The sequence below is a fragment of the Lacerta agilis genome, chromosome 5 (assembly GCF_009819535.1).
Source record: "Lacerta agilis isolate rLacAgi1 chromosome 5, rLacAgi1.pri, whole genome shotgun sequence".
Classification (NCBI taxonomy): Eukaryota; Metazoa; Chordata; class Lepidosauria; order Squamata; family Lacertidae; genus Lacerta; species Lacerta agilis.
This window is the reverse complement of record NC_046316.1, coordinates 6138288-6161498: the sequence shown is the minus strand read 5'-3', so window position 1 is coordinate 6161498 and position 23211 is coordinate 6138288. Positions and strand designations below refer to the sequence as shown.

At 47.4% G+C, this 23211-nt stretch overlaps 1 protein-coding gene across 1 annotated transcript in view; it reads left to right on the top strand.

The window, feature by feature from the left end:
* Nucleotides 1–1557: 1557 nt before the first annotated feature.
* The window catches only part of SEMA3D (semaphorin 3D), a 203712-nt gene continuing 182058 nt past the window's right edge, over nt 1558–23211 (top strand). The window contains exon 1 of the mRNA XM_033148347.1: nt 1558–1947. The gene's annotated coding sequence lies outside the window, so the exon portion shown is untranslated. The remainder of the gene's footprint in view (nt 1948–23211) is intronic.

Sequence of the window (23211 nt, the reverse complement as noted above, 5' to 3'; positions counted from 1 at the left end):
GCAGCAGTTTCTCCGCTGTAGCGGAGAAGCTGCTGCTCGCCCGTCCCACCGCTCGCCCCCCGCCAAAGCCTTCTGGCGCCCCCATGTGTCCAGGGCGTCTGGGGAAGAGCGCGGGCGGCGCAAGCACCTGGCGTGTGGGGGTGGGGGAGGCCGCCGGCAGGGCCGCGTAGCTCCCCCCGCTCACTGCGCTCGAAGACGGGGCTGGGCGGCCGGCTCGCAGCCCACCCGGGAGCAGCATGGGCGGCAGCGGCTATGCTGCCGGCGTGCGAGCGCCCGCCCGCCCATGGGGGCAGGTTGGGGAGGGGGCGCCCGGTATGCCGGCGGGCTCGTGGGGGCGCCCCTGGGGGGGCCGACGCCCTGGCGTGCTGCGCCACCAGCCCTAATGGGCGAGACTGGGCTGGCTAGCCCGTCCCGCCCAAGCCTGGCCAGCGCCCCCTCCATTTTGGCACCCTAGGGAATTGCCTAATTCGCCTAAATGGACGCGCCGGCCCTGGGCACGGCCCCAGACCAACAACACCAGTCCATTTCCAAAAGGGTATTAGTATTATTAACTCACTGTGTATCCTGCGTTTCTTCGAGAAGCAGAGCCGGTTGCACCAACAGCAACAAAGAGTGACAAAAAGCAGCTGAGTGACAGATCGCTTTAATTCACTTAAGCTGTGCAAACCAGTGTTACCAACCTAAATAAAATACTGGGGGACGGGAAGGTAAACCCCGCTCTGCATAATCACTATGTTGCACAAGCGCATCATTGGAATGGCAATGCTTGGGGGGGGGGCTCAAATATTTTCTTGCAGGTGGGAGGGGGCTGAAGGGTCCTTGGCCCCAGGAGTTGACTCCTAATGTGCAAACCTGAATCCCTTCTGCAAAATATTGGCCGTCTGTGGGGAGGGGGGCCAGTTACCATAGACATCGGAAACATGCAGAGTCTACACCGTGTGGTGCTCTCTCTCTCTCTCTCTCTCTCTCTCTCTCTCTCTCTCTCTCTCTCTCTCTGTGTGTGTGTGTGTGTGTGTGTGTTTTGTGTGTGTGAGTGTGAGTGAGAGAGAGCCTGAGCGAAATATTCCAAGTAAATCAAAGGCTGCACCACGGAAGATCAGTTGGAGATTTCCTGAAACAGAGCAGAAAGAAACGCGCAAGTCAGGCCAGCCCTTTGCTCCGGACTTTGACAGGCTTCACTTCGGAGCTCAGGGTGGGGGGTGGGAGGGTCTTCCCCGGGCACAGTTCGGAGTCCCCCACCTGCGCATAAAGAGACTCTTTCAAAATAAAATAAATAAATAAACACACAAAATCCCCGCAGCCGAGCCGAGCGCCCTTCTCTCCGCCGCTCAGCCCCACGACGGATCCCGCGCTGCAGAGTCGGAGGAGCGCAAGGCTCCTTCTTGGCGCAGCAACCGGTCAACTCCGCGCCGCCGCTGCCGCAGCCGAGAGCGCCCGGCCTCCGGGACGACCTTGAGCCGGAGACCCCTGACGCCGCTGACGCCGTTGCGAGAAGGCTGCTCGCCTCGCCCGCCTTGCCGCGCTCTCTTGGCTGGATCCTGCTCCGGGACAGCCGCCCGGCGGAGAGCACCGGCCGCCTCCCTCCCTCCCTCCGCTGCACGTGGCTGCGCTGAGCCGCCGGCTGCCGGGAGGGGGAAACGGGCAGCTCGGGAGCCGGAGTGGAGAAGCGCAGAGCCGCCACAGCAGCGCAAGAGGAGGAGGCGGCGGCGAAGTCTTGGCTGCCCCAAGTTTCCCCGAGCGAGAGGAGCGCGCTGCGAGGCAGGAGGCGGCGCCCGGCAGCAGCAGCAACAGCCGCGCCCTCTGCTCTCCGCCGCCCAGAGCCACGCACAGCCGGCTTCGCGCAGGAGTCGCTCGGGCAGCATCCCGGCCAGGCGAGGCTCCGCAGCGCGCACAGCACAGCGCTCGTCTTTTCGCGCAGCCGAGAGAGCGAGCTCAAGCCCGGAACAGGTAAGGACCGGCTGGGCAACCTGGGTACGCGCGGGTCCTCTTCTCCGTTGCCCCTTTGCGAGTTTGTTTGTTTGTGTTTGTTTGCTTACTTATATTATTACAGATTTGTAAATTGGAAGGGGTCGGCAGGATCAACTAGTCTAACCCGCTGCCAGGCAGAAATCCTTCACTCAACACAGGGGCTCGAACCCACGTCCGCACTGCTTAAACGTTTTGGGTCCCCATTTGAGTGCCACGACTCAAATGGATTATGTAGCACAGATGTTGTCAAGGTGTGGTGATCTGTCCTGGAACAGCCCCATTGAAGAAGAGAACAGGGCTTGTTTACCCAGACCTCGTTGCTGGTTGAAAAGGGGCCCCCATGACAGTTCAAGCTTTAGCAGCACCCCCGAAATGTAGGTCCGCCATTGGCTCTACCAACCGAGGTACCCCGGTTGTCTTCTTCCAGGGCAAGGATTGCGTCTTGCGGCTGACAAATTGGCTGAGCAATTGTGCCGATGCGCTAATGTGCTTACAAGCAGCGTGTCTGCTGCAAACAAACTGGGACGTGTCAGCTTTCAATTATTATTATTATTTTTTTAAAAAAAGTTGGGAAATCCTTTATTTTGTTTTATTTTGGGGTTTTTTAAAAAACTTGACCAAGCACAGTTCTCTGCAATAGGAAAGCAATAAGAATAACGAGAACAATAAATCATTTATATTTTCCACTGCGATTGGTTTTTGGCGAAACGGGGGCTCGGCTCTTGGCTGCTCCCTATTTTTTCCAAGGATGCCTGTCGCCTGCATATCCCACCTGCCGCTGTTTCTTTGCAGCATGATCCTAAGGCTGAAATCTTTATGCACCTCTCAGCTGCTGGAAGTAAGCCTCATTTAACCCAAGAGGGTTTAACCTCATGTGTCTAGGATTGCAGTTGATTGCAGTTTTATTCGGGGATTAAACCTGGTGCGTTCTTACTGTGGCTTTCTGGGCATGTTTGCCTGAAAAGCATGTCCCGCTGCTCAGTGGGTGCTTTCTAGTTGAGGGTGTCGGTTGTTGTTCAGTCGTGTCCAACTCTTCGTGACCCCATGGACCAGAGCACGCCAGGCACGCCTATCCTTCACTGCCTCCCGCAGTTTGGCCAAACTCATGCTAGTCGCTTCGAGAACACTGTCCAACCATCTCATCCTCTGTCGTCCCCTTCTCCTTGTGCCCTCCATCTTTCCCAACATCAGGGTCTTCTCTAGGGAGTCTTCTCTTCTCATGAGGTGGCCAAAGTACTGGAGCCTCAACTTCAGGATCTGTCCTTCCAGTGAGCACTCGGGGCTGATTTCTTTAAGGATGGATAAGTTTGATCTTTTTGCAGTCCATGGGACTCTCAAGAGTCTCCTCCAGCACCATAATTCAAAAGCATCAATTCTTCGGCGATCAGCCTTCTTGATGGTCCAGCTCTCACTTTCGTACATTACTACTGGGAAAACCATAGCTTTAACTATACGGACCTTTGTCGGCAAGGTGATGTCTTTGCTTTTTAAAATGCTGTCATTGCTTTTCTCCCAAGAAGCAGGCGTCTTCTAATTTCGTGACTGCTGTCACCATCTGCAGTGATCATAGAACCCAAGAGGGTGTCTAATAGGTATCTAAACCTGTAGGCTTCTGTGTTTGTCACTCCAAGGCCATCTAAGCAGGAGCTTTGGAAGGAGTTGGAGCAGCAGAATGTCAAACCAAAACTCACTGCCCACCCCACCCCCCCACCAAAAAACTTAGAGGGAGAAAGGGTTCCCAACTCTCAGATCTTTTCTCCTGATCTTTCCCTTGCAATCCTCTCCATGGGAGCTTTTGACAGGTTGAACTGCAAGTGGTGTTTTCTCCTCCAAGAGGGCAGGTGTGTTAGTTGGGTAGCAACATTGCAGACACAAGTCTTTTGACGCCCATCCGGGACAGATCAGGGTCAGTGATGATTAACACTGGGATGGAGGACTTATGGGTGGTGGAGTATAACTTCTCCATTAAGGCAGATCTCTCCTCTCATCCTCCTGTTAATTTCATGGCACTCAGATGTTAACTGTCTAACCTTTCTGGTGGGTGCACTTAAATAAGTTCCAAGGTCCGGAGCTACCAGCAAGTCCCTCCAAATCACATAGTAAACACTTAGGGTTGTAGTTACAGGTAGGTAGCCATGTTGGTCTGCCATAGTCAAAACAAAACAAAATAAAAAATTCCTTCCAGTAGCACCTTAGAGACCAACTAAGTTTGTTCTTGGTATGAGCTTTCGTGTGCATGCACACTTCTTCAGATACATAGAAACTGAAACACAACTTGTGTTTGGACTGATTGGCTTTATCAGTTGCATTTATATTTGGGCAAACACATCTGTAACAACTATGTACTATGTAACTATGTAAGTTCACTTTTCACTCCCCCCCCCCCCGGCACATGAGAGTTGCTTAGGATGGTGCCAGAAATCAGGGACCAGCCTATCCAGGGGGATGCAGTTAAAGTTTTAAAACGGCCTTCCCCAACCTGGTGCCCTCTAAATGTTGGAGATTCCAGCTGTGACCAGCTCCTGCCAAGCGCTGCTGTTCTGGCTGGGAGTGGTGGAGATGGTAGCTCAAAACATCTGGATGACACCAGGTCGGGGCCTGTCTTAAAACAACTGCTTCTTTTTGCAAGTATTGGCTGTGAGATGTATGAATAAGTATTGTCATTCAGGGAGTGTAATATGATTGCCTCTGGCCGCTGTGCTCTTTGCAAAGGATCCTTGACTGGCCTCTTTTGTAGCATTCCCGTTGCAAACTGCATTCAGAGCAGCAGAAGTTTGAAATTAAAAAAAATTGTTTTGATTAGTGCCCAGTCTCTTGGGGAAGATTTTGAATTCTCACTCTGCAGCGGTAGCATTCAGTATCATGCCCTGTGAAGTTCTGGAGGAGCACGGTTGCCTGCTGCCCCCAAATGATGGGGAGCAGCAATTTCCCTGCTTTGATCAGCAGGTGTGCTCTCCGGCTTCTCTCTTGCTCTGGCGCTGGCTCCAGAAACACCTGGCAGCACCTCCTCTGGCGATGGTTCTCTAATGCAGGTGTAGCCAGAGCTTTGTTGTTGTTGTTGTTTAGTCATTTAGTCGTGTCCAGCTATTCGTGACCCCATGGACCAGAGCACACCAGGCACTCCTGTCTCCCACTGCCTCCTCCAGTTTGGTCAGACTCATGTTAATAGCTTTGAGAACACTGTCCAACCATCTCATCCTCTGTCGTCCCCTTCTCCTTGTGCCCTCCATCTTTCCCAACATCAGGGTCTTTCCAGGGAGTCTTCTCTTCTCATGAGGTGGCCAAAGTATTGGAGCCTCAGCTTCAGGATCTGTCCTTCCAGTGAGCACTCAGGGCTGATTTTCTTCAGAATGGATAGGTTTGATCTACTTGCAGTCCATGGGACTCTCAAGAGTCTCCTCCAGTACCCTAATTCAAAAGCATCAATTATTTGGCAATCAGCCTTCTTTATGGTCCAGCTCTCACTTCCATACATCACTACTCCTCCAAATGTTTGTGGCCTTCCGTTCCCATCAGCCCCAGGTAGCTTGTCCAATGACCAGCGATGGGAGGAGGTGCAGTCCAGCCACCATATTGGTTCCCCTGTCCCCGGTGCCCTGACAGGAGGCAGAGCTGGATGCTTCCTCCTTATGGCAAGTGGAGAAGACAGGAGACCCTAAACTAGGGGAGAACCTGATCCAAGAGAGAAGGCAGATTATTCAAATATTATGTTTTTATTTATTCATTACCTGCCCTTCACCCTAACATTAGAACATTACAACATTAGAATGCACATTTGAAGACGGTTTAATACAACTTACAATAATAAAAATTAAGGTGCATTCTAAAAAACATACACCTCAAGTTTCAAAAGTCAGAGTAAAGTCAGAGTAAAGAGTGGCATTTTAGCATCCTCCGGAAGCTGCATGATGGAGGTGCCGGATGCATCTCTGTGGAGAGGCAGTTCCAAAGCTCACAGCTGCCGCCACCCCAATCTCAGAAGGTTTGTAGGGAAGGAGATGGTCTTGCAGGTATTTGGAGCCCGAATCATTTAGGGCTTCAAGCACCAATGTGAGCATCTTGAACTGGGTCTGGAAATGAGCTGGCAACCAGTGGCAAATGGCACAAAACTTTCAGGTGGCAAGAACTGCCCTCTTTCAGGAATGCTCTAGCTCCCTGCACTGAGCATGGTTGGGCTCAATAACCACCAAGGACACTCGCCAACTCCATCCTTCTAGCTCACAGATCTGTTTGCTTGTTTCTCTGCCCCCTGTGTGAGTTTCTAGTCCTCCTTGTGAACAGATGAATCATAACTCAGTTTCTCTTCTGATTCTGGTGATGGAAACGGCAGGTTTCTTTAGAAGTTTATGTGTTGATCCTTTCCTGACACACAGAGTTATGAGCAACATGCACCTTATCATGAGCGTACCCAGGGGGGCAGGGGGGGGCAGCTGCCCCCCCCAGAAGCAAAAATAAATAAATAAAAATTTAATGGTTATCGGCAGCCTAAAAGGAAAAAAAGCTCAAGACTGGTCTTTCTCCCCCTCCCAAAATCTCAATAACAATTGAGCTCTTCCGCTCTTGCCCAAGGCACAGTTGGCCACTGTGTGTGTGTGTGTGTGTTGCGCCGGCTGTTTCCCCCTCCCTCATGCTGACAAAGAGCTGGCATGCCTATCTGAGACCGGATCTTAGCCTGCATCCTGCTTGGTCAAATGGGGATGCAGGCTGAGACTTGGGCAGTGTCAGGGGGCGAATTCATCGTTGCTGGGATTCGTCGTTGCAAGGGAGCTTGGCAAACCGAGTTCCCTTGCATGGTGAGTAGTTCCTTTGCGAGGACTGAGGATCCTGGGAAACTGAGTTTTTCAGCCATTTGGGGCTTTCTGTTTTGGGGGGGTGGAAGTTTTTCTGTTTTTTGAAGCTGTTTTTGTTTTTGAACCTGAACGACCATGGCTTGCCCCCACCCCCCTAGTTTTGATCCTGGGTACGCCCCTGCACCTTATTAAAGTTATTTAGCAGTTGGGCTACATCTCTGTGCTGAAAAGTAGTCAGGTAAATTTTAGAAACAAACAGGCAAGCCAACACTTGCTGCCTTATAAAAGGTCCCAGAACATTTCGTTTTGCCTGTCAAAATGGACTGGCCCTTTCACAGTTTCCTCTTCCTCGCCTTCTCTGCAGGTGAGCTGCACCGACAGGTAGTCAGGAATTCACCTTCAATGGGGTTACCTACCAAGAGAAAACGAGAAGCATCCTTCCATTTCCCCCTTCCCTTGTCCAACGCCGGTGAGGAGATTGCTTTCCATTGAGAAGTGGTCAGAGGCACTTAGCCTACGAGCGCCATTCTCTGGAAAGCGCAGGAGAGGAGAGAGGGTCCTGCTTGAGATTTCCCCTAAAGAGGCTTCAGGCTGGCCACTGTGAGAACAGGATGCTGGACTAGATGGGCCATTGGCCTGATCCTGCAGGTTCCTTTTTTCGTGTTCTCTCTGCCCTTTACCACCCCATTCACTGAATCCATAGGATTCAAAAGCCCAATATTTTGCTATAAGAAATTGTCATCTTCTGCACCTCTCTCTCACCCATGCTTCCTTAATGTAAATGTGCAATTCCTGTAAAATGGATGGATGGTATGCATGTGTATATGTGGTTGTAAATGTATAAATGCGTATATGTGGCTGTAAACGTGGGATGACATTAAATTTCGTTGTACTAGGTACAATGACAATAAGGTATCTATCTATCTATCTATCTATCTATCTATCTATCTATCTATCTATCATCTATCTATCTATCTAATCTATTTACTGGGGAGGAGCCCCATTGATCTCAATGAGACTCACTCTGAGTAGAAATGATTAGCACCGTGCTGTTATAATTAACTTTCAAATTTAAATTAAGGAACAAATTTAAAGTTGTTTCTTCTATGCCAGCAGTTTGATTTCGTAAAGTTTTCATAACTTGGACCAGCTGAGGTTGATTAAAGTTGATCTTTTCTTCCACATAGAGGACTTCTTTTTTAAAAAAAATGCTATATATTTGATATTGCACTTTAATGTTGCAACTTGCCCTGGGACCTAAGGGTATTATTATTAATAATATTTTTTAAATAATAAAAGACTAAGGGTAAGAATCAAGGGTGAATCATTTCTCATGTGGTGATGATGAGAGAATTTGAGCTGAACATTTATTCCACCTTGGTCTGGTCTGGAGCCCACTTGACTGCCTGCTGCGATCCCTCTTGACTAAAGGGCTAAATGCTGGTGTCGTCTTTGTAGGAAGCCTTTGGCTATCATTAAGGGATCAGGGGATGGATTTGAGAGTCTCCAAATTCCTTCCCTGCTTCCAAAACCAGTGGTCAACAAATCTCTTTTTGGCAATTGCCGGCAACGAGAGACATTTCCCATGGGATCTGTTTCACTGCAATAAGTGAGATAGACTTGAAATTAAGTGGGTTTGGGCTTGTGGTGGAGCACTGCATTAAAGATCTAAAAAAGAAAAAGAAAAACCCTTTGAATCTGTATTTAGCTTGCTAGGTTTTTTTTTTCTAGGTCATCTATTACCTTTGGCGTATTTAGTAAGCTACGAACTGGTTTTACAAAGCTAATAAAATCCCTTGTGTATAATTCAGATCATTGCTGAAGAATGACTATTTTCAACAACTATTTCCAAAGGGGTGGCAACATTAGGCTGTTGTCACACTGATGCCTTAGTGTTATTCCCCCTCCAGGCATGCCTCAGCTCCAGCCTCTCCCCAACCCCAAAAATGTTCACATCAGCATGACTTATTTAGTGTCAGATTCATTTCTGTTTGTGTTCCCACCAGGGGGCTTTAATGGAGGGGGGAGTGTCTTTAGCCTATGCAAAGGTGTTCACACCTTGGTTAGAGACTTTCTCGGAATGACTTCAGTCAGTTGAGAAACAATGTATTTTATAACAAAGTGCAGGGTACATGTGCATTTTGGGTAACATTCTCCGGATAACGTTAAAAACCCAGTAGCTAGGTTTTTAAAACTTTGCTGTATGTACCTGCAATTCGTTTTGTTTTTATACTGAATATGTTCCATGCATGGTTCTGTTATTGTTTACATGTTTATGTGTTAGTTGGTACATATCTTTATGTCAAATCAATTAACGAAACAACCGGCACTGGAAACGCAGTCAGTGCTCAGTAAAGTGGTACCTCTGGTTATGTACTTAATTTGAGGTCCGTTCTTAACCTGAAACTGTTCTTAACCTGAAGCACCACTTTAGCTAATGGGGCCTCCCGCTGCCGCTGTGCCGCCAGAGCATGATTTCTGTTCTTATCCTGAAGCAAAGTTCTTAACCTGAAGCGTTATTTCTGGGTTAGCAGAGTCTGTAACCTCAAGCGTCTGTAACCCGAGGTACCACTGTAAATGGGCAAGGGAACACAGCCAACGTCTCTTGAAGCAAAATCGTCAAAGAGATTTTTATTTCATTTTCTTTAGATGATGTATATTGTTGTTGTTGTTGTTCAGTCATTCAGTCGTGTCCGACTCTTCATGACCCCATGGACCAGAGCACGCCAGGCACGCCTATCCTTCACTGCCTCTCGCAGTTTGGCCAAACTCATGTTAGTATTACTCCTTCTACCTTTTGAATTTTATACTTCCAGGTTTGTGCTTTTGCAAGAGGTGTGCTGCACCTGGGTGATGAATTCTGGGGGGCGCCCGCCACTGAAGCAGCCTCTTAACTATCTACCTCTTATGAAATAATAAATAATTTTGATCAAGCTGGAAAAAACAAAATACATATATACCTAGGTATTACTGAAAGACTCTTGAGAGTCCCATGGACTGCAAGAAGATCAAACCTATCCATTCTTAAAGAAATCAGCCCTGAGTGCTCACTAGAAGGACAGATCCTGAAGTTGAGGCTCCAGTACTTTGGCCATCTCATGAGAAGAGAAGACTCCCTAGAAAAGACCCTGATGTTGGGAAAGATGGAGGGCACAAGGAGAAGGGGACAACAGAGGATGAGATGTTCTTGAAGCGACTGGCATGAGTTTGGCCAAACTGCGAGAGGCAGTGAAGGATAGGGGTGCCTGGCGTTCTCTGGTCCATGGGGTCACGAAGAGTCGGGCACGACTGAACGACTGAACAACAACAATTACTGAAAGGTATACCTACTGTTTCACTAAAGAACTTTCGACTTTGTGTGCTCATTTACCAAAGCTGTGCACGCCAGCGGCGGCGCTTGTCAGACTCAGCGCCGGCGCTTGTCGTTCTCAATGGTGCCGTGCACGCGAAATTAACTAAATTTGGGGGCGCTGGGTGGATCTTTGCACCCCTGCGGCGCATATGCCAAAGACGGCCCTGTATAACTCCAAGGAATTATTGGGATAGGAATACACCCCACCCCCAATCTTTCCTGCTTTTTATTATGAGAAATCCCCGCATTAATGTTATCCCACCTGGAAGTACTCTGCCTGGGGACACCACCTCTCAGGTAACAAGGTGCAAAGCAGCCCCCTCCCCTCACCCTGCCCAGCTGTGGTCTTTCAGAGATGAAGGCAGCCCCATTGTCTTCTGGACCTCTGCCAAACAGGCAGAATCCAGTGGCAGCAGTAGGTGGTGTTGAATGGAAACACACAAGTACTGTCAATGTGTTCCTCATTTGCTTCCTTGTTTTCGTGGAATTTGCCTGGGCTGGGGATGAGCCACATTAAAAACCCCAAGCTTTGGAAGAGAGATGCCTGCAAGGCATTTGAAACCGTGAAGAGCAAGGGCTCCATTTAATTCATGTGAAGCTGCCTTTAACTCCTCCGCTGAGCTATTTTTACCTTTTTAATAGTGCTGCACCTCAGACGTACTTCAGCAAAAGCTGACATCTTTGTCTGGTTGTCATACTGTAAACCTAACAATGCCAGGGCTTAAAATAGCCCTGGAATACACCCTTTTTGTTTCCTCTTCTGCTCACTCGTCCTCCCTCTTTCCACGTCCATCGGTGTTTCAACTAAATGCATCCTTTCTGTATTTATTTACTCTTCGCGAACTTTCAAGTCCAAATTAAGGGCTGTAACTCGCCTGATTTTCAACCACTCACTTTACTCCTATGCCGCCTTTCCAAAGCTAAAACCAACCTCACGGCGGCTTACAAAATATAAAATGTTGCATGGCTGCAAACGTAAGAAAAGCATAAACGATAAGCGAAGCACCAGAAAGTACACAACCAAATCGCACAATTGCCACGTAAATCATACGGTCCCAAAATAAACGTGCAAAAATGAAGAGCAGCAACAGCAACACACCCACCCACCCACCCACGAAACAAAACCCTCCAAACAGCACCCCAGCTCAAGAGTCTGTTCAGCAGCCTCAGCTCTTTTGTAGCTGGAGTCAGTTTTCACACACACACAACACACATGACCAGGTGGGAAAAGGCCAGCAAGGCAGGGAGCAGGTGTGGCAGAGAGAGAGAGAGAGAGAGAGAGAGAGAGAGAGAGAGAGAGAGAGGAGGGGAACTGAAATTGACAATTTCATCCATCCCTACCTTCTTGTCACCCCTTGCAAACTGTGGGTGTGACCAGGGCCAGATTTAGGTTTGACGAGGCCCTAAGCTCGTTATATGTCCAGCTGTCCTTTGTCAACAACAAATTGTCACTGTTTTTTGTGTTGAATATATGCTGTATGGTAATTTATGGACCTAATACTTATCTAAAGCCATTTGCACATAACAAATAGGAGCCTATACAACACAAAACACTGTTGCTGTATGTAGGTTTTATTTTATTTGTTTTTTTATCTTATATTTTGGAAATGTACATACAGGTTTTTTTCCTTTAATTTTTTTGGGGGGCGGGCCCTAGAGAGTGGGGTCCGAGGCTATAGCTTGTTTAGCTTATACGCAAATCCGGCACTGAGTGTGACCTAGAATGAACCCAACGCTCCTCTGCTAAGCATGGAGGAGGAATTCATTTGGCTCTCGTTTCTTCCATGGACCTGATCTGAAACAACCTGACTTGTTTGCAGATCGGAACAGATTTTTGCAATGAGTTTTTGACGCACAAAAAGTGTGCACAGAAATGTGACTTTTACACAGAAAGGTGCGTTTCCGAATGTGTATTTGCCTGGTGAGAAAAACACAAACATTGAAAGGTGGGTCCTTTGTGTAAAATGACTGAATTGTCCCTCAAAAGCATGTACAAAATGCACACAGGAGGGTGGGATGGCACACAGGGAGGTGGTTTGGACCTATGCTGGATTGCCAGGGAGACCGAAACAGGATGGAGAAGACTGGCCAACCCTGTCCCAGTTGTATAGGTGCACTTGTTTGGTGGGCAAACTTTTCTCAATTCTCTTAGCCTGACCTCTAATTGAAGCACCACAGGGTTCCACAGAGCATTGGCGAGGAAACCAACTGTTCTTTTCCGTAAATATGCATCTCCTCCCTCTGAATACGCACGCACGTGTCTCCAATCCTTAAAGCAGCAAGCAGTTCGATTGCTTCCAACCTACTTGGTAAATGCCTGAGGATTACTTCAGGAAGCAGATGTTTTGCCAAAATAGCCAGGCCTTCAGAATATTTATTTATGATTCACTGGTGGCGGGGGGTGGAGGGGATGGATTGTGATTTATGCAGAAGAGGGGAAATGGTTGAATTTCCTGGAATATTCAAGTTTACAGTTTTGTTTTGCCTTTGTTTTAGATTGTGCAAACCATATATCGATCATTCCCAGGGTGGCCAGTATTTTGAAAAGGCCACATCCATCCAATGGAAACGTAGCTAGAGGCTCTTCAGCATGAAAGCTCATACCAAGAACAAACTTAGTTGGTCTCTAAGTTGCTACTGGAAGGATTTTTTTATTTTTTATTTTGTTTTGACTATGGCAGACCAACACGGCTACCTACTGTTGTTGTTCAGTCCTTCAGTCGTGTCCGACTCTTTGTGACCCCATGGACCAGAGCACGCCAGGCACGCCTATCCTTCACTGCCTCCTGCAGTTTGGCCAAACTCATGTTAGTAGCTTCGAGAACACTGTCCAACCATCTCATCCTCTGTCCTCCCCTTCTCCTTGTGCCCTCCATCTTTCCCAACATCAGGGTCTTTTCCAGGGAGTCTTCTCTTCTCATGAGGTGTACTAAAGCAATATGTTCCAGTTACAGGTAGGTAGCCGTGTTGGTCTGCCATAGTCAAAACAAAATAAAAAATTAAAAAAATCCTTCCAGTAGCACCTTAGAGACCAACTAAGTTTGCATGGCCAGGTGGAGTCCCCCGAACCCCGGGCAACCCCTGAGGGAAATAACGGCACGTGACAACGTTCTATGGGATTAAATTGGCCATGACTTTATTAATATTCAGATTCAGGAGACCTTGGCTCAGGCATTGGGCGTTTATCCTTCCCAGCCCCCCAGCCAGGGTTCTGGGTAATTTCAGGGTTATCCAGCATGAGTGGGGAGTGGGCTAGCTCTGGAGAACATATGTTCAAGCAGATAGCCCACCCCCCTGTTGGCCAGCGCTGGAGGGGGAGGGCAATGACGAACTCTGAGCGTATGGTCAATGCCTCCCCCTGAGACCCATTTAACGGGAACCCTGTTATTGACACCGCAATGGGGGCGGGGGTCACCGCCCCATGCCCCCCCCAACTCTGTAGATGACTAAAGGATTCCGTCCAAGGCCTGCAACCGCCAAAGTTGTGACGAATTGCTATGGGAAAGGCGAAACCTGCCAATGCAGGGAAAGTCCTTTCCGGACCCTCAACAGCGACCTTGACATAGCAGCGCCTGTGCGCCTGTGGGAAATAAGTGGTTAAACCTGCAAAATAAATGTCAATTGAGGGAGTGGAGGGTGGGCAAGCTCTGAATCCAACGGCTGCTTCCCAGGTATGACTCAAGCTCTATTGTGTGTACTGAATAATCCCTCCTTCTACCTGGCCAATCCCCCCCGGCAACACCTCCCCAGCCGGGATTGGGCAGCTGCTGGAGTAGGTGGAGTCCACAGGTATCGAACCTGGGAAGGTGGTGCCAGGCCCCAACTGCCAGGAGCTGCACCGTGATCCAAGGGGGCTACTCGCAACCATGCAAAATGCGCACCCTTTTGATGTGGGAACGTTCATTGTTCTTGGTATGAGCTTTCGTGTGTGTGCATGCACATGAAAGCTCCTACCAAGAACAAACTTAGTTGGTCTCTAAGGTGCTACTGGAAGGAATTTAATTTAATTTTTTATTTTGTTTTGACTAAATCAATATGGTTTTCCTCTGTCCCTGAATAGCATTCCTGAGTTGTGACAACAGCGTTGAGCTGATAAATGTATATGACTGCATCGAGAAGAGGCCACTTTCTGTTTTTAGTAGTTGACACATGTGTGCATCTCTTCGTTTCATGACTGGCAGCAGATGTGTGAATGGACTTGGGGTGGGAGCTGACAAAATTCTGTGGCATCCTGCCTGGGATGTCGCATTCACACATGAACATGATCACTCATGTGAGGCAGGACATGCATGTATACCTAACTTTACAGACCTTCTGTCTGCAGTAGGGTGGCCAACCGTTTTTTTCCCTTCCCTAGCAAAGATCTTGTGACTTTAAAAACTACCCGAGACATACCCCAATTCAAGGGCTTTTAACTGGTTGAAATAACGCACGGCCTTTGCTTGAGATAATCCTGCCAACTTTTTTTCCTTGTGCCTTTAAAAGCTGCTTGATGAAAACTTTATCTACCGAGTGAAGCTTTTCCTGGGAAAGAAGGAAAACCTATTTCTGCCTAGCTAGCAACTTTGGAAGGTGGAAGGGCCTTTGCTAGCAGGGAAAGCAGGCAACTCCAACCTGTTGTTTATCTGCACCCATTTCTTGTGTGTGTGTGTGTGTGTGTGGTGGGGAGGGGCAGACACAGCAAGAACTGAAGTCCCAAGACCTCTGTGACTGACCCTCAGGCTTTGAGATACACTGAATAAAGGGGAAAATGTGTCTCCTCTTGCTCCCTGTCTGCTTTGCTGGGGAACGTGGCTCTGTTTTCTTCCTTATCCGGAGGAGAAACAACTGGGAAACTGTGTGGAAGCTGGTTATACGTAGAGTCATATAACTGTAGAGTGGGAAGGGACCCCAGCGGTCATCTAGTCCAACCCTCTGCAATTGGACATTTGCCATTGGGGATGTGCTGGAGCCCAGCAACTTTGCAGGCACAAGGTCCCACATTCAACCCCTGGCATCTCCTGGGGCAACATGGAAAGACCCTCCGTCTGAAGGTCTGGAGAGGCCATGGGATGTGGGGTGGTGAGTGAGGTCAAAATGCTTTACATAAAGAATAACTCAACCATTCTTCACAAGAATTTCCTTAAATATTGTAAGATTATCACCTGCTCTCACAAGATAGATTTCCAACCCAAAACGTACTGTGTGTATCTGAAGAAACTTACGCTGTGTATCTGAAGAAGTGTGCATGCACACAAAAGCTCGTACCAGGAACAAACTCAGTTGGTCTCTAAGGTGCTACTGGAAAGAATTTTCTATTTTGTTTCGACTATGGCAGACCAACACGGCTACCCACCTGTAACCAAAACTTACTATTATTAATAGGATAAGTTGCCTTGATTTTTATTTTTATTTTTGAAAAAAAAAGGTAAATAGAATTTTCAGGTGTTACAATGGCAGGATGCGAAAAGGTCCCTCGTTGTAACCCACATTTCAATAATTCAGGTGGCAAACTAACTCTGGGCTCGTTTGGACGAGCAATTTGGAAATAATTCACCCTACCAGCCTTGACTGATTTGTGGGTTAGCCTACCTTGCAGAAAGCAGCTGTGTGGTTTGCTCCTGGAATCGCTTACCAAACAACACACAAAGAAGCCCCTTTGCCCAAACAGCTTCCTGCTTGGTCTGTGTGATCTTAACCATACCAGCAAAATCCTTCTTGTTCAGCTGTATGTTTAATATCACACAAACTGTGTGACATGTGCATGCGAGGGGTGGGGGGTGGGGTGGGGTGGAGACAGAATGGCTTTCGCACAAATGGCTTCCATATGATTTCCCATACGATGAATATGATACAAGAATTGGCCCGTGGAGTTGGCCCTCTTGCTGCTGGCCATCCTCTTTATTGCTGTTAGTAATTGGGCCAATCCTGAAGGACGCAGGTGGCACTGTGAGTTAAACCACAGAGCCTAGGGCTTGCTGATCAGAAGGTCGGCGGTTCGAATCCCCACGATGGAGTGACGGTCCCTGCTCCTGCCAACCTAGCAGTTCAAAAGCACATCAAAGTTCAAGTAGATAAATAGGTACCACTCCAGCGGGATGGTAAACGGCGTTTCTGTGCACTGCTCTGGTTCACCAGAAGTGGCTTAGTCATGCTGGCCACATGACCTGGAAGCTGTACGCCGGCTCCCTGGGCAAATAAAGCGAGATGAGCGCCGCAACCCCAGAGTCGTCCGCGACTGGACCTAATGGTCAGCGGTCCCTTTACCTTTAACTGGGCCAATTGCCCCAGTCCAAAGTTTCTTTGTTGGGCTTCCAGGACATATGCACATCGGGTGCTGAAATGAATGTGTCTTCCCAGTTCTTTTCAAAGTTGTCATGTGCACACAGAGATGTGTCCATACCAGGGATCCTCGTGGATTTCATTTGGGTCTGCATTTCGAAGTGAACCAACCTGATTCACACTCTGTCAGTGGCGTAGCATGGGGTGGTGGTGGCCCGGGACACAAAATTCTGACAGGCTCCCCCATTGAGGCTGCGTGGCTGAGCTCCTGCCACCTCCCAGAGATGCTGACTCCATTGTCTCTCAAGATAGGCAGATGCCATCAACAACAATTGTCTTGGTTATTATTCCTGTGTGTCTTCTAAGCTAGCAGGTTCCTCTGAAAAATGCATTCATCTTTAACCATTGGTCATGGTCACCAAGGCTGATGGGAGTTGGAGTCCAAAAACATTGAGGATGGCCACAAACGTTTAACTCATGGGTGTTTTCTCTCTCTAGTTATGTTCATGATAGCAAGTTATTAAAGACATGTTAAGATCTCGTTATAAAATGGAAAAATATTTTTATTGTTCTGATAGATCTTTTTTCTCAAGATGTTTCAATTCTTGCTTTATTATGGCTTTTAGGAGCACTCTATAAAATATATGCATGGAAGCTTTTGTTTTTCCCATTACTTTGATCTAAGAGGAGATAACTGGCTACACCTAAAAAATTCAAAGGAAATGTTTGAATTTTGTCTTTGATACATTTCTTTTCCTTGGATTGAAAGAGAGACTGGAGTTTGTCAAGTTTTTCTGTGTGCCCAGAAATAAAAGGGGGGATGTATTTACTATGCTGTTTTCAACTGCAGATATGGCACCCAAACTGACCAAGCTCGAAGCTCTCATTCTGAAAACCTCATCCTCATTGTCAGCTGACTCTAGAGGACACTCTCGTTGCTGCCCAGCCACCATGACCTCGGGCATCGTGCACATTCATGTGTGCACAACCACACATCTATTTGGTGTGGATACCAACAACCTCAGATGAATCTTGTGAATATACCTGAAAACAGACACACATTAGGTTTACCTTCTTTTCAGTGCCAAACAGCATGCAATGTAAATTAAGCTGTTTACTCTTGAATGGGGTGTTCCCTGCAGTGCTACGGATTTGAATTTATTTGTTGTTTTGGAGGGGGGTGTCTCTCAATCACTCTTATGTATGGGTAGCCAAAGTCCTGCCATCCATATCTTGCCAGACTACAACTTCTATCAACCTTGAATAATGGTGTAGAGCCAGTGTGGTGTAGTGGTTAAGAGCGGTAGACTCATAATCTGGTGAACCGGGTTCGCGTCTCCGCTCCTCCACGTGCAGCTGCTGGGTGACCTTGGGCTAGTCACACTTCTCTGAAGTCTCTCGGCCTCACTCAACTCACAGAGTGTTTGTTGTGGGGGAGGAAGGGAAAGGAGAATGTTAGCTGCTTTGAGACTCCTTCGGGTAGTGATAAAGCGGGATATCAAATCCAAACTCTTCTTCTTCTTCTTCATTGTTGGCTGGGACTGCCTGACAACCTTAGGAAGTTGCCACATGGGCTGGTACTGCTCTGATGGAAGCCCTCCACAATGCAAATTGCAAGCGTGAAGAGTTGGGGATCAAACCTGGAAGCCCCCCCTCCCCCACACAACCACCAAACTGGATTGATGCACCCACACTGGCTATTTCCCCCCAAGAATAATGTGCACTCAAAAAATTGTACACTTAATATCTTGTGCAGAACCGCAGATATATTGCAGTGAATGATGACACTGAAGTGAGCATCTCTGTGGTTTTGAACATTTTCACATTTCCCAACAAATCTGTTTAGGTAAAGGGACCCCTGAACATTAGGTCCAGTCGAAGTCCAACTCTGGGGTTGCGGCGCTCATCTCGCATTACTGGCCAAGGGAGCCAGTGTACAGCTTCCGGGTCATGTGGCCAGCATGACAAAGCTGCTTCTGGCGAACCAGAGCAGTGCACAGAAACGCCGTTTACCTACCCGCCAGAGCGGTAAAAAGGTAAAGGGACCCCTGACCATCAGGTCCAGTCATGTCTGACTCTGGGGTTGGGGTGCTCATCTCATTCTATAGGCCGAGGGAGCTGGCAATCTTGTGCTTGTCTCCTTAGAAGTCTCACTGAGTCCAATGGGACTTAATCCCAAGTAAGTGTGTATTGCATTGCAGCTTCACATAAGAAAGACAGGTGTATGGTGTAGAAAGGTAAAGGTAGAATCATAGAATCCTAGAGTTGGAAGAGACCACAAGGGCCATCCAGTCCAACCCCTTGCCAAGCAGGAAACACCATCAAAGCATTCCTGACAGATGGCTGTCAAGCCTCTGCTTAAAGACCTCCAAAGAAGGAGACTCCACCACACTCCTTGGTAGCAAATTTGTAATTACTTCGTAGTAAAGGGACCTCTGACTGTTAGGTCCAGTCGCGGACGGCTCTGGAGTTGTGCGCTCATCTCACTCTATAGGCAGAGGGGGCCGGCATTTGTCCGCAGACAGCTTCTGGGTCATGTGGCCAGCATGACAAAGCCGCTTCTGGCAAACCAGAGCAGCGCACGGAAATGCTGTTTACCTTCCCGCAGGAGCGGACCCTATTCATCTACTTGCACTTTGATGTGCTTTCGAACTGCTAGGTGGGCAGGAGCTGGGACCGAGCAACGGGAGCTCACCCCATGGCAGGGATTCAAACCGCCGACCTTCTGATCAGCAAGCCCTAGGCTCAGTGGTTTAACCCACAGCGCCACCTGCGTCCAACAAACAAATCTGTTTACATTCCTTCTATTTCTTGCAGCCCATGTGATATAGGGCAATTATGTGGAATGCTTTTTATTTAGAAAGTATTTATAAGCTTCCAGCTGATTAAAAATATCATGGTGGTGTACAGTCTTGGGAATAGCAGATGCCTTTCAGAGCTCACACTATAACTTTGATCATGGGCAACTGACATTAATCTTGCTCCCATGACTGGGAAGGACCAGTGAGGGGGCAGGAGCCCAAGATGAAACATTGCCAAAACAGGGGCTAGATTTTGTGGATGCACAAGGTGTACAGAACCCCCCCCCAAACAAAAGAGACATTCTTTTGAACAGGAAAAATGATTTGTTGCAACTGCTGTACACTGAAAATTGCGATTGCAGTGGAAAATTACAATGTAATCTAGCTCACTGGTGTCTTTCTGTCTGCTATTGGTAGGTAGTAAATCGTAGCAGCTGGTCTTTTACGTTGGAAGGGTCCTCATGGAAGCATCCGATCTTGTGTGTTGGTTTTTTCTAAGACACATGCTTTCTATTACATTTTCACTTACATATGATGATATTCTCTTTATTAGCGAGCATGCTCTTCCCCCCTCCTTGTTGAAAAAGCATTGCTGTGGTTTCTTGAAAATCATATCTGGTGCAGGTTTCACATTTGCTTTCTGGGGAAAAATATCCACCATGTTTTGGGGTTCCCAATGATCAAGGCCAGCAGGGAAGCCAAGAGTTGCGTATGTCTCAGCGCAAGAGATATGAAGTTGGGTCATAGTGATTACAAGGCTAGATATATAGGATGAGCCCTTCAGCAAATCTGAGCTCTTTGGTCCACCTAGGAGGTAAATATGTCTCAAGGGCAACAGCTCTTTTGGGTTTTCCTTCCAAGTATTTTCACCACTTCAAGGCTGGATTTAATGCAAAGAGGCTGGAGTGGAGACAATAGACATGGGAAAGGGGACGAGTGGAGCTCAACATATGTAAAACAACATTTTTATTTTATTGAGTTAATTTTGTGCGCATGCATCTTTTTATCCAGACTCTGTTTCTGGTGATCTCAGTAAAAAAGACCAGTGATAGCTGGAAGGATCTGGACCATCCATTGCTTCCAAGGATTACAGCAAAGATGCAGCAATGAGACCCATTGCATGCAGAAGATTTCTGCTTCTGGACATCCTGGCTCTAGAATCAAAGTGGGCCCAAGCTATCAGCTTTTATTACCTAGTCACATTATCAGAAAGGTCTGCCAGGAATCTCCCCATGCGGGTGTTTTTCGTTTTCGTTTTGGATTGGGGCTTTTTATATTTAGCCAAAAGTCAGAGGCCTGTTGGACTAGCATTTTTTTTATTTCCAGAGAGCTTACATATAAAAAGAATAACAGAACTAGGGATGGGTTGATTTCTGGACTGATTTATGGTGATGGGCTCAAATAAACTAGAACTTTCATGGTTTTCACTTAGCCAAAAGGTGGGGGAGGCAACAGACATCCATAGTTATGTATTTATAAGGGTATAAATATTGTGAAGGAACGTGAGTTGCCAGGGCAGTAAATCAAGGTACAAGGTCAGAATAATAGGAGGATGAGGTGGATAAAAGAGAAGATTGATCACAGTAGTCTGGAATCTTGTTTGCAGGAGCCCAGCCCTGTGACGGATTTAATATTTGAGTTCTGAACCCGTGTAGTACAGGGGTGGGAAGAACGTAGATGGAGAGCTACTGTTAGATTTCTCGGTGATTTCCAGCAGATCAACAAGGATTTCCTGCTGCTTGAATAACAAAATAACCTGCCCCCCAAACAACAACAACAACAACAACCCACTATAATTCTGAAATGAAGAAAGCAAGTAGTGACGTGGCTGTCAGGGGTGTGGTGCAAGTGACAAGCAGTGGGGTTTTCGTGTGGATGGACTGTGAGCTCTGTTCAGTTCTGGTACTCAAAATTAATTTTTTGGGTTCAGATTATTTTTTTAAGGTATGCCTGTTGCGTATCTTTATAAAACACTGTATATTCCAGTTGGTAAATGTCAGGGTTCCAGCATGTGTTTTACAATTTTGTTGTTGGGGGTTACTGGAGGAAGTAGTTTTGTAGGTAAAAGCTAAAGGGCCCCTGGACAGTTAAGTCCAGTCAAAGGTGACTATGAGGTTATGGCACTCATCTCGCTTTCAGGCCAAGGGAGCCGGCGTTTGTCCACAGACAGCTTTCCGGGTCATTTGGCCAGCAGGACTAAACTGCTTCTGGTGCAACGGGACACTGTGATGGAAACCAGAGTGCACAGAAATGCCGTTTACCTTCTTGCCGCTGCGGTACCTATTTCTCTACTTGCCCTGGCGTGCTTTTGAACTGCTAGGTTGGCAGGAGCTGGGACAGAGCAACGTGAGCTCACCCCGTCGTGGGGATTCGAACTGCCGACCTTCTGATTGGCAAGCCCAAGAGGCTCAGTGGTTTAGACCATAACACCACCCGTGCTTTATACCCACCAGGGCGAGACCCTGTGAACTGTCTTGTCAATCACCGTGCAGGCTCCCAATTGGCAAAAAGGAAGAGAAAGTGGAGGCAGGCACAAGGTCCAGGGTGCTGAAGGCATGTGAAACCCTAGTCCCTAAGCTTCTGACAGTTTGTTCTCCCTCCCTTAAGTTATACAGTGGTACCTCAGGTTACATACACTTCAGGTTACATACGCTTCAGGTTACATACTCCGCTAACCCAGAAATAACGCTTCAGGTTAAGAACTTTGCTTCAGGATAAGAACAGAAATCGTGCTCTGGCAGTGTAGCTGCAGTGGGAGGTCCCATTAGCTAAAGTGGTGCTTCAGCTAATGCAATTCTGGGCTGCATCAATAGGAGTATAGCATCTAGATCAAGGGAAGTAATAGTACTACTGCATTCTTCTCTGTTCAGACCTCACCTGGAATACTGTGTCCAGTATTAGCCACTTTGAGACTCCTTTGGGTAGTGATAAAGCGGGATATCAAATCCAAACTCTAGCTTTGGGAAGGCTTATGATTAGCCTTATGAAACTTACCTGGGAAATGATGGGCTTCCTTGTTTGTGGGCCCTACCTTGTTGGCTGCCATTGACGGGTCAATGGTGCTTAATGCTGATCTGCGGTGCTGAATTCAATTATGGGCACCCCATTTTAACGGCTAAGGAAAAACAGACGGAAATTGACCAACTGCAATAACCAGCTCCTCTCAGTGGCTGGGGGGTCCATGTGCAGAACAGCTTCACAGAGTGGGCTCTTTTGAAAATAAGAGTAATGAAGAAAGGCCCCCTAATAACAATACAGGGGACAATGGACAACCCAGGAAATTCCCTCTTAAAGACCTCAGTAGGAGCATTCATTTTCTCTTCAAAGAAAACAGGGACTAATTGGTCCAACCTGCTCAAAACACATGAGTTGCTTGATTTCTCATATGAGTTATTGGACAGCTGAAGAATACTCTCTCATTATTTTTTAGTATTTGTGTCCTGCAAACTATTTTTATGAGCAACATGCTGTCTCAGTTACAATGAGATTCCCCAAACCCACCTCCTTAACTTTCTAATTTCCACAAGCTGCTTTCCCACTTCCTCAATTGTTTATTCTAACCTTCTGTAAAGTTGCCATGTGTACAGAAATGCCTTCTTTTTTTAATTGCCCCGTTTTTTCTTCCGAAAACAGAGTCGAATCACAAGTCATCTTTACAGCATGGAGAATGTCATAGTAGTTTGAGGACCAATGACTGTAGATGAGAGTATGTGAATTCGTAGGATCCTCAAATGGACATGTATGAAGAAGAGGGCTGGTGGAAGTTGGTGTCTAACAACATCTGGAGAACTACAGGTCTCCCACCCATGAGTTAAAATATCTCTGAGGCAAAGTTGGGAAAGATCTGTCAGCCTGAGATCTTCTGCCAGTTGAAACAGACAGTGCTAGCCTGGATGGACCCCTATGTTGGATAGCTTCTTGTGCCCTTAGCAAGATCATGAGTAGATGTTTGTGCTGGTGATCCTCATATCACAATTATTTTACCCTAGCTCTGCTTATGAGATCAGCTGCTCACTGCGGCCATAATCACGACATCTAC